The sequence below is a fragment of the Pipistrellus hanaki genome (assembly GCF_964339955.1).
Source record: "Pipistrellus hanaki genome assembly, chromosome: 19".
Classification (NCBI taxonomy): Eukaryota; Metazoa; Chordata; class Mammalia; order Chiroptera; family Vespertilionidae; genus Pipistrellus; species Pipistrellus hanaki.
The window spans coordinates 8789803-8800010 of NC_140521.1; the positions used below are offsets into that span (position 1 = coordinate 8789803).

At 49.6% G+C, this 10208-nt stretch overlaps 1 protein-coding gene across 2 annotated transcripts in view; it reads right to left on the reverse strand.

Annotated features, from left to right (window-relative positions):
* SBNO1 (strawberry notch homolog 1) overlaps positions 1–6137 on the reverse strand; it is a 52581-nt gene extending 46444 nt beyond the window's left edge. Inside the window, exon 1 of one of the 2 annotated variants that reach the window (XM_084867774.1) lies at positions 5605–6137. The gene's annotated coding sequence lies outside the window, so the exon portion shown is untranslated. The remainder of the gene's footprint in view (positions 1–5604) is intronic. The other variant, XM_084867773.1, reaches the window with a different exon arrangement.
* Positions 6138–10208: the final 4071 nt, after the last annotated feature.

Genomic DNA, 10208 nt, shown 5'->3' on the forward strand with positions numbered 1-10208 from the left:
CTTATTTAACAGTGCTAAACATATCTGTTTTTTGACTCAGCTTCAATTTTGCTTTCATGCAGCCCAGATGTGTGACTGACATACAGTTTAAGAATTTGTCCCTGTCCAGTGTTTTCAGTGGTTAGAGCATAAGCCCACGAACTGAAGAGTCTCTAGTTCAATTCCTGGTCAAAGGCACATACCTGGGTTGCAGGTTCCATCCGCAGCCCCCGTCAGGGCACCTGCGGGAGGCAACCAACTGATGTTTATGTCTATCTCCTCTCCCTTCCTCTCTCTGAAAGTCAATGGGGAAAGTATCCTTGGGTGAGTATTAAAAAAAAATTTTAAGGATAATAAGCCACTTAGAATTTAGCAGATATAGTCCATCAACAGACATTCATTTTTAAAATATATTTTGATTTCTGAGATGAAGGGAAAGGGGGAGAGACAGAAACATCAACGATGAGAATCATTAATCAGCTGCCTCCTGCATGCCCCCTACTTAGGACCGAGCCCACCATCCGGGCATGAGCCCTGACTGAGAATCGAAAAGAGGACCCTTCAGTCCATAGGCGAATGCTCAAACTGCCTAATACAAGAGGTATTTATTAAGTGACCACTGAGTGGTTCATTAAGAATACAAGGAGAGCCCTGGCTGGTTTTGCTCAATGGATAGAGTGTCAGCCTGCAGATTCAAGGGTCCCAGTCAAGGGCATGTACCTTGGTTACATGTGGGGTGCAGGAGACAGCTGATCGATGTTTCTCTCATAAATGTTTCTAGCTCTCTATTCCTCTCCCTTCCTTCCTGTAAAAAATCAATAAGATATATTAAAAAAAAAAAAAAAATACAAGGAGAGCCCTCGCTAGTTTGACTCAATAGATAGAGCATTGGCCTGTGGACCGAAGGGTCCCAGGTTCGATTCCAGTCAAGGGCACACACCTGAGTGGCAGGCTCAGTTCCCAGCTGATCAATGATTCTCTCATTTATGATGTTTCTATTTCTTCCTCTCCGAAATATATTTTTAAAAAAGAACCCGAGAAAAATGGTCAGTATAAAGAGAGTTTTCTTTACCTAAAAAGATATTAGTTGTATTTTTATTTTTTTTAAATATATTTTATTGATATTTTACTGAGAGGAAGGGAGAGAGAGAGCTAGAAACGTCGATGAGAGAGAAACATCGACCAGCTACCTCTTGCACACCCCCTACCGGGATGTGCCCGCAACCAACGTACTACATGCCCTTGACCGGAATCGAACCTGGGACCCTTCAGTCCGCAGGCCGATGCTCTATCACTGAGCCAAACCGGTTTCAGCTACTTGTATTTTTTAAACACCTAATTCTCAAGGGAACAACTGCTCAGTTAAAGAGCCCTCCTCCCCGTTCTTATTGCAAAACCTAGAGGAAGAAAGGATTCACAAAGGAATCTGTAGATTATAAACAAAGTTTCAAGCCCTGGCTGGGTAGTTCAGTTGGTTGGAGCTCATCCAAATACGCCAAGGTTTTGGGTTTGATCCCTGGTCAGGGCACATATAAGAAACAACCGGTTTGGCTCAACCATTAGAGTAGGGGTGTCTAACTCAATCAGAGAAGGGGCCAAAATCTAAAATCCAGCCTAAATCGCGGGCCGAATGGTTTACTGAACAGTCATAAACTGACAATGTCATAAACTGACAGCGGAGTGCAGTGATGACAGCGCGGTGCGGGCCACATTGCAAGGCCTGGCGGGCTGGATTTGGCCCGCGGGCCTTGTGTTTGACACATGTGCGATAGAGCATCGGCCTGCGCACTGAAGGGTCCCGGGTTCCATTCTGGTCAGGGGCACGTGCCTTGGTTGCTGACACATCCCCAATAGGGGGCATGCAGGAGGCGGCTGATTGATGTTTCTCACTGATCTTTCTGGCTTTCTATCCCTCTTTCTTTCTCCCCACAAAAAATCAATAAAATGTATATTTTAAGAAAAGAAAAGAAAAACGAAGTTTCAAAAATCTTCACAAGAGAAAAAAAATGCTTCACAAAAGAAACCTAAGAATCAGGTGAGGCCCTAGTCTGCGCTCAGTGGTTAGAGCATCCGCTCCTGTTAGGTTCTGGTCAAGGACACGTACCTTGGTTGCAGGCTTGATACTCAGCCCTGGTGGAAGTGTGTTCAGGAGGCAACTAATTGATGTGTCTGATATTGATGTTTCTCTCTTCCCCCCTCCCCTTCCATTCTCTTAAAAAAAAAAAAAAAAATCAATGGGAAAATATCCTGTGAGGATTTAAAAAAAAAAAGGGGGGGGGGGATCAAATGCAGAAATGAAACAACTTTCTTGATCACCACCATCAAATTCACATGGCTAGCTTTATTTTTTTTAATATATTTTTTATTGATTTTTCACAGAGAGGAATGGAGAGGGATAGAGAGCTAGAAACATCGATGAGAGAGAATCATCGATCAGCTGCCTCCTGCACAACCTGTTCAGGGGATGTGCCCGCAATGAAGGTACATGCCCTTGACCGGAATCGAACCTGGGACCCTTCAGTCCGCAGGCCAACGCTCTATCCACTGAGCCAAACCGGTTTCGGCGGCTAGCTTTATTTTTAGTATATGGCTGGATTTTCTTTCTCTTTCAACCTTCAAAATTTCCCTGAGTAAATGCTATCCATTATCCCCTTGTCACAGATGAGAAACTGAGCCCAGAGAGGAAGTGTAGCAAGATAACAAAAAAAACCAGAGTGGAGCAGAATTACAAACCCAGGAGGTCTCACACCACATACCTCCAAGAGTCTATTCTCTTAACCTTTTCCCAGTATTTTTCAAATTGCTGGCCACAACACAGTGGGTTGCCCAAACAGTTCAGTGCACCATAACCAGTATTTTTAAACATCTCAGCACAGAACAGAAAATTAGAAAACATTACTTCATAAGACGAGTTTTTCAGTTCTGTGTGTCTATATGCACTAAGTCACAATGTAAAATGTATTTTTTACTGTGGTATGCAGTAAAAAGGTGGTGGGGGGTTAGCACTATCGCAAGGTGGTCCTTAATATTTAGTAAATTCCACCACAAAGTGGATCTGTCAATTAGCACTGAAAAACAAAAACCATTCCAAAAACATTAAGACGACACCATTTTGGTTATTAATTAGCTATTTAATGTGAGAGCAATTCCTCCCAGAAATTATCTTTACTTTAGGCAGACAAAGCATGGGAACCCACAGAGCCTCATGAAAAGTCAGATTACTCGGATCTGGGTGTTCATGTCTTTCACAGGTGGCAGCTCTGAAATCAAAGCTCAATTTAGAGACTAAGAAATGCCAAAGTGAAGCAAGGTGAATCATTTTAAAAAGCATGTAAAGCTCTGGCTGGGCAGCTCAGTTGGTTAGAGCGTTGACCAGATACGCCACAGTTGTAGGTTCAAACCCATCAGTGCACATACAAGAGCAACCAATGAATGTGTAAATAAGTGGAACAAGTCGGTATTTCTCTCAGATCAAAATTTTTAAAACTTAAAAAAAAGTATATAAAAATCTCCATTCTGCCTATTTCTTTTTCTAATTTTAACTTATTGATTGAATGTAGAGAGAGAAAAAGAGGGATGGAGGAAAGGGGAGAGAGAGGGAGAAAGGGAAAATGAGGGAGAGTGAGAGAAACATCGATTTGTTGTCCACTTAACTTAGGCTTTCATTGTTTGATCCTTGTATGTGTCCTGACGGGGGATTAAACCTGAAACTCTGGCATTACCAGGGACAACGCACTAACTGACGTCCGGCCAGTGCCCATACTACCTATTTTTAATTAGTAATTTCAGCAAAGCCCTTAAAACATGTAAAATTGCCTGACATAGCAGCATTCAATGAGTGAATGAACAGCATGCCACTAAGCCTCCCTTTTTAATGCTTACCCAGCAACTAATGTAAAATTTATTTAAAATTCTGAAGAGAATCATGTGGCATAAAGTTAGTTTGGGAGATACAAAGAAGTGGGGGGCGGGGGTGTCACTGCTCTGGAAAGGTAAAGCTTCTTTTAAAAAAACATGAACATAAAATGTTCCCTTGCTTGCAAAATGAATGTGCCACTCAAGGCACTAGTAGCAAATCCTGCATTTTACCTTAAAAAACTCTGGACAAACTATGTTTTGTGCAATAAGGTTGACCGCCCCCCCCTTCCACATCCCGTCCCCCAGCTTGAAAACCAGTTCTGACTGCCCTAAGCAACTGGGGGAAATGGAATCGGTCAGCGCTGGTCGCCGGTTGGAGTGTGTCTGCAAGCGCGTCCAGCCCGTGGGCGCGGGTGCCGCCTGGGGCTTTGACAGCGTCTGCGACCCTCCCGGCCGGCCCGCGAGAAGAGAAGCCCCATTCGGTCTCTAGCGCCGGGCGTCTGGAGAACACGAGACATTTAACTGAACATAAACAGGCTAACCATCCACTTTCAAAGGTCAAAGGGGACCCAGGTTTTTAACCTTCCCTCGTCAACACGTGTTCTGCACAAACTTCCGGGTGCAGTTGCAATTGGCTGCGCAATTCAATGGACAAAAAACACACACGTAGCTTCATTCTCGCTTTTCTCGCCCAGTCCTTTCCCCACGTTTCTCTACGGACGACCCCCCAAACACACACACACACACACACACACACACACACACACACACACACGCCTCCCACAGTACTCGGAGCACGCCCGGAAAGGGGGGGGGAAAAGAGCTTTTCTGTGCGAGGATCAAGTGAGTGGTCCGCAAACATGAACCAAACAGAGGCACAAAGCCGGGCTGGGAAGGGGAGGAGCCGGGTGCCCGGGTCAGGAAAGAAACAATCACCAGCGCAGGAACATCCCGATCTCCCCGGCGGTTAAACAGACCCCAAACCACCGCCCCTTCTGGGAAACCACCGCGTCCCCTGGTTTGGGGAACTTTAGGGGCTAGTTACGCCAAACTCTCTCAAAGTACCAGCACATTCCTCCACCGCCCTTCCCCTCCGCAGACAGATGCTCCGGGGCACGGGCGACACCGCGGGGAGACGCACCTCCAGACCGGGCGGGGCGTGGAGGCGGGGGTCCCCCCACGTGTCCCGGACCTTCCCCACCGCCCCGACAGCGAGGAAATGAGGCGCCGCGAGTGCGGGGTCCGGTTTGGGGGTTCGACCCGGCAGCCTCCCCGCACTCTCGCCCTAGAATACCGGGAGCAGCCCCTTGGGCGGGAGGACTTTTTGAAGGATCGCGGAGCTCACTTTCCGACGGGTCCGGGACCTCGCAGCCCCGGCGTAGACAGCGGGGTGGGCAGCCAGGGAGGCGACCCCAGCGGAGCCAGCGCCGGCGTCCGCACACCCTGCTTCCCCGCCCAAAGGGGTGCCTCTGGCCCGGGACAGCGAGGCCCCCGGGCCCGACATTCCCCACGCGCGGCGGCGACCGCAGGGCCCGGCGCTGACGGGCGGAGGAAGCGAGCGCGGCGGGGCCGCCGCCGGGACCGTGCCCCGAGGGCTCCGGGGCGAACCGCTCAGGGGGCGGTGAGGGAGGCCCCGAACCGGGGTGAGGTGGCGGCGCCCCCCCTCCCCTCAGCCCGGCCCCACACGGCCCCCTGAGGAGGGTGGGAGTGGGAGGCTGTCCGGCAGAGCGAGTGTGGAAGCTGGAGAAGGTTCAGGGGAGGACTTACTTTCCTTGCGGGATGCCGGCACACCTTCTCCCGGGCGGCGAGAGTTTGAAGAACCACAGGCGACAGGAGCGGAGGCGGCGGTGGCGGCGGCAGAAGCGGCGTCCGGCTCTGCCTACCTCCCCGCCGCCATCTTGACGCCCCTCCCCCCTGTCCCCCCGCCCCGCCAGGAGGGGCGGGGGCGGGGCGAAGGAGAAGGCGCAGCGCGCGCAGCGCGCCCCACGTGACTTCCTCCCTCCCCCACCGCGCTCCCCCGCGCCCCTCTCCGCCCCGCCTCCCTCCTAGGGGACGGAAGATGGTCTGCCCCCCCCATCTTGACCGCCCCCTGCCTTCGCCGCCGAGCGCGGGCTCCGCCGACTCCCGCCGACCCGGTACCAGTGGTTGGATCCAAGGGAATTCCGGAACCCAAACGGTCCATTACTGCGGCTCCGGGGTGGGCGAAGGGTGAGGGGGCCGGGTTTCCGAGAAGGGGGAGGGGGAAGCCGAAGGCCGCTTCGGAGAGTCACGTGTCTACTGCTTCCGCCGGCGCTCGAGAGACCTCGCGAGAATTCCGTTTGCCCTCCCTCCCTGTCTATCCCGCTGGCTGCCGGGAAGAAGGTCTGAGCTCCGGGTGCCAGGAGCAGGTCGGCGGGTGGGCCGGGCGCATGCGTCCCGCACCTGCTTGCAAAGTCGCGCTAGGAGGGGCCCGGAGCTGTTTTCAGATCCCTTTTGGTGTGTGGCTTCGGCCCAGGAAGTTACCTTGTGGCTTCTCGGGTACTTTGGAAAGCTCTTCGTTACATATGGAGTCCTAGATGAAAATGTTCGCACACACATTGCTCGTTCCAAGCACTTTATTCAATACGAAACCGCAAATAACTCGGAGCCCTTGGGCAGATCCGATGCTAGTAGGAGCGTGAGCACCATCAGCCCCACTTATTTTCCGCGTACACACCCAATAACCCGAATAAACTATCGTAAAATAGGTCTGTCGCTACCACCTCTCACTTCCTTATAATATTATATGACCTAACACAGAGTAAGTTAATTTATTGGTAACCCTTTTGTAAAGTCATTCTGAGAACGCTGTTGGACTCCGTTGCTTAGGTAATAGGCACGCCTGGTTGGCTCTTGCCCCCTACTGGCGGCGCGGCGCACTTGCCTGGGAGTGAGAAAGGAAACCTACTAGTTGAAATGCTTGGAGGTTAACGTGTGAGCTCTTCAAAAGGAAGTGTAGGGTGGGGAGTAGCCATAGCAAAAATAATTATGAATCTTCCAACATAACATTTTTATACATAAACGTGTGTTACATATGTGTGTCCACATAAATAAACATTTTAAATTGCCAACTAAATGCTTTGTTAAAACTTTACTTCCATTGTTTCATTTAATTAAAAATATAAAAAAGGTAAAAATAGCCGAAATCGGTTTGGCTCAGTGGATAGAGCGTCGGCCTGTGGACTGAAGGATCCCGGGTTCGATTCGGTTCAAGGGCATGTACCTTGGTTGTGGGCAAATCCCCAGTGGGGGGGGGTGCAGGAGGCAGCTGGTCAATGTCTCTCTCTCATCGATGTTTCTAACTATTCCTCTCCTTTCCCCTCTGTAAAGAATCAATAAAATATATTTTTTTTAAAGGTAAAAATAGTTCTATAAGAACAAGGCCTATATCTGTCTTGTTCACTGCTACCCACTAGACTAGTGTATTCCCTAGAAGGTAATAACAAGAAATTACAACTCTGAAACATAAAAGGAAAAAAAAAGGGGGGAGGGGGAAATGCAGCAAAGAAATCTAAAACACTGTAGTTAATACATCAGTATCTTTGGAGCTTGGTTGAAACAATTCAAAGTGGCCCCTACATTCTCGCTGTATACAAGGACTAGATGAGTACTAGATGCTGAAAACAGGTCTGGCGGAAACCGGTTTGGCTCAATGGATAGAGCGTCGGCCTGCGGACTGAAGGGTCCCAGGTTCAATTCCGGTCAAGGGCATGTACATTGGTTGCGGGCACAACCCCGGTAGGGGGTGTGCAAGAGGCAGCTGGTCGATGGTTCTCTCTCATCGACGTTTCTAGCTCTCTATCTCTCCCTTCCTCCTCTCTGTAAAATATCAAAAAAAATATTTAAAAAAAAAAAGATAAAATGCCCTTCCCAGCCAGCCTGGCTTAGTGGTTGAGCAATGAACCAGGAGGTCACAGTTCAATTCCCGGTCAGGGCACATGCCCAGGTTGCAAACTCGATTCCCAGTGTGGTGCATGGAGGAGGCAGCCAATCAATGATTCTCCTTATTGATGTTTCTGTCTCTCTCCCCCTCTCCCTTCCTTTCTAAAATCAATAAAAGATATATATTTTAAAAAGACAAATGCCCTTACAGTCTAGTGGGCACTAGTAAAAAAAAAAAAAAAAAAATTCCACAAAGTGTAAACTCAGAGTGTGCCAATATTACAAAGAAGCTAACAGAGCCTCTTAAAAAGGCATCAGACCTCATCAGGGAAGTCAAGAAGGCTTCCTCGAGGCAGTGATGACTGAGCTGAAATTCGGGTGTTATCCAGGCAAAGGGCAGAGGCACCTGCATTTCTGGGAGAGGAGACAGCACCCCCTGAGAGGGGCTGGAGCAAAGTAAGGAGAAGGCACAGTAACAAGGCAAGTCCATCCCTGTGTTTCTCAGAGTTGATGTTTCTAACTCTCCCTCTCCTTTCTTCTCTGTAAAAAAATCAATAAAATATATTTTTTTTAAATGGTGAGGATTAACAATAACAAAAACTTTGTATTTTTATGGACACCCTGCTACTCATTTTTGTAAACTCTCCCTTAGAAGCATTTAAGATACCTAAAATCATTGATCGCCTGCCTCCTGCACGCCCCCTACTGGGGATCGTGCCAGCAGTCCGGGCAAGTGCCCTGACCGGAAATTGAACCAGCCACCAATCTTTCCGTGCACAGGACTATACTCAACCAACTGAGCAAGGACTAGGGTATAACTTAAAGCCATCAAGTCAGAAAGAATTTCTCTCACTTCACCAATCTCTCCCCACATTTTACCCCATTTTCATTGTACTCATAGCATTACTATGTAATAATTATCGTCTAAAAAGTGGCCTCTTGTTTCTTCCCTAAAAAATATGGATGTGTTGCTGAAACCGGTTTGGCTCAGTGGATAGAGCGTCAGCCTACAGACCGAAAGGTCCCGGGTTTGATTCTGGTCAAGGGCATGTACCTTGGTTGGGGGCACATCCCCAGTAGGGGGTGTGCAGGAGGCAGCTGGTCAATGTTTCTAGCTCTCTATCCATCTCCCTTCCTCTCTGTAAAAAATCAATAAAATATATTTTTAAAAAATATGGATGTGTGTCTTATTTGCCACTGTATTATCTTTGAGGGATCAGACAATGCCAGGTATACAACTCAAGAAATGTTGAATTCATAAACTTTAGAGAAAGTAAACACCGCTGTATATTTGTGGAAGCTGGGGAAAAAACCTTGGAGATCCCCCTTTGCTCAACTCCAAAAATCATTTGACAGCTTGAGGAAATTGAGGGCCAAAGAGCTGACTGACATGCCAACGCCACACAGCAACTTAGCAACTACGTCTCCCGGTGCTTGCATCTACCTCCCTTTGTTTTGCGTTCCTACTTTCCTGGTGCCCGGGTAGACTCCTTGGGCAATGGCTGGGTCTCTAACATCTTCTTGGGGAGAATGGATGAGTGAGTGCCGGTATTTGCCTACATCCCCAGGAAAGAGCGGTACCTGGATACCGTCCCTTCTTTCAAAGCAAAGAATACCCAAGACACGCGTGCTTCTCTGGGACCACACCCACAGTGGCTCCCCTGGGTGGGGAACCCTATAGAGTTGTTTCCCTGGGATTAAGGTCATGATCTAGTGGACTAGCAGTCCAAAGATTGATCCAAGCCCTGCAATTAAACTGCTGGGTGACCATGGGCCAAGTTAAGTTACCTGTTCCCTCGGGTCCTCTGTTTCTGTGAAATGGATGGGTATGGTGGGCTGGGATCGCTGAGGTTCCAAGTTTAACCTACTGCCCCAGTTGGTAGGAGCTGTGCCAGCGGTTTTGACTACTGGGATAATGGACCGTTCCAATAAACCTTTCGAACCTAGGAATGAACGGATTATTAAACCGCCGAAGGGAGGTCCTGGTATTGGAGATGCCAAACCACTGGGAGTTAGGCTTCCCAGGTCATAAGGGGAGGCCGCGGGTCAAAGGTCGGGTTCCAGTCAAGTTGGAGAGGGGGAAAAAATGGTCCGCTCTGAGCTGGGTCCTCCAATCACGTGACCAAACCTCCCGAGGCGGAGCTTCAGCGCCGCGAGGGGGGCGGAGTTTGGGGTCTCCAATGGGAACACGGATGTCCTTCCACCGCAGCCAATCAGCGCAGGGAGACGGTACAATTTAAACCCCCGCCCCCCCGCCCCCCTCCTTCCGCCTCCTCCACGGGGACCTGTCCCGACAGCGTTTGTAGAAAGTGCGGCCGCTAGCCCCGCCCCCCCGGTCAGGGAGGAGGGGAGGAGGGCGGGCTTTCCCTCCCGCGTCCGCCTATCACGGCGCGCGGCCAGGGGAGCGGCGGGCGGCGGCGCCAATCAGGGCGGCAGCCGGCGCTCCGGGCAGCAGTTGGCTACAGTTGTTG